The sequence below is a fragment of the Egretta garzetta genome, unplaced genomic scaffold, assembly GCF_000687185.1.
Source record: "Egretta garzetta isolate BGI_Z169 unplaced genomic scaffold, ASM68718v1 scaffold737, whole genome shotgun sequence".
In the NCBI taxonomy this organism is placed as follows: domain Eukaryota; kingdom Metazoa; phylum Chordata; class Aves; order Pelecaniformes; family Ardeidae; genus Egretta; species Egretta garzetta.
In genome coordinates, this window is record NW_009260195.1 from 119344 (window position 1) to 119701 (window position 358).

The 358-nt window shown below is 59.8% G+C and overlaps 1 protein-coding gene across 1 annotated transcript in view; it reads left to right on the forward strand.

The window, feature by feature from the left end:
• MEGF6 (multiple EGF like domains 6) overlaps positions 1-358 on the forward strand; it is a 117524-nt gene that overhangs the window by 116295 nt on the left and 871 nt on the right. The window lies entirely within an intron of this gene.

A 358-nucleotide genomic window follows, 5' to 3' on the forward strand; every position in this document is an offset into this window, starting at 1 on the left:
GTGACCCCCACCCTTGAGATATTTGTAGGTGGTGATGAGATCCCCTCTCAGCCTTCTCTTCTCCAGGCTGCACAAGCCCAGCTCCCTCAGCCTTTCCTCCTAGGGGAGATGCCCCAGTCCCTTTGTCATCTTGCACACATGGCTGCGTGCACTGGTGGCCTCTTCCTTTCTCACTGGTGTTCAGAGCCAACCCTTCCCAGGCGGCGGGAGTCAGAGGGAAGGTGATGTCTGTTCTCTGCACGTGACCGCTGGATGCAGAGGTCTCATCCCAAGGCAGCCGGGCAGGCACACCGTGCCGTGCAGCTTGGCTTGGGGAGCTGAGCAAACACTTTGGAGCTGAACGGCTGTGCTCTGCCCC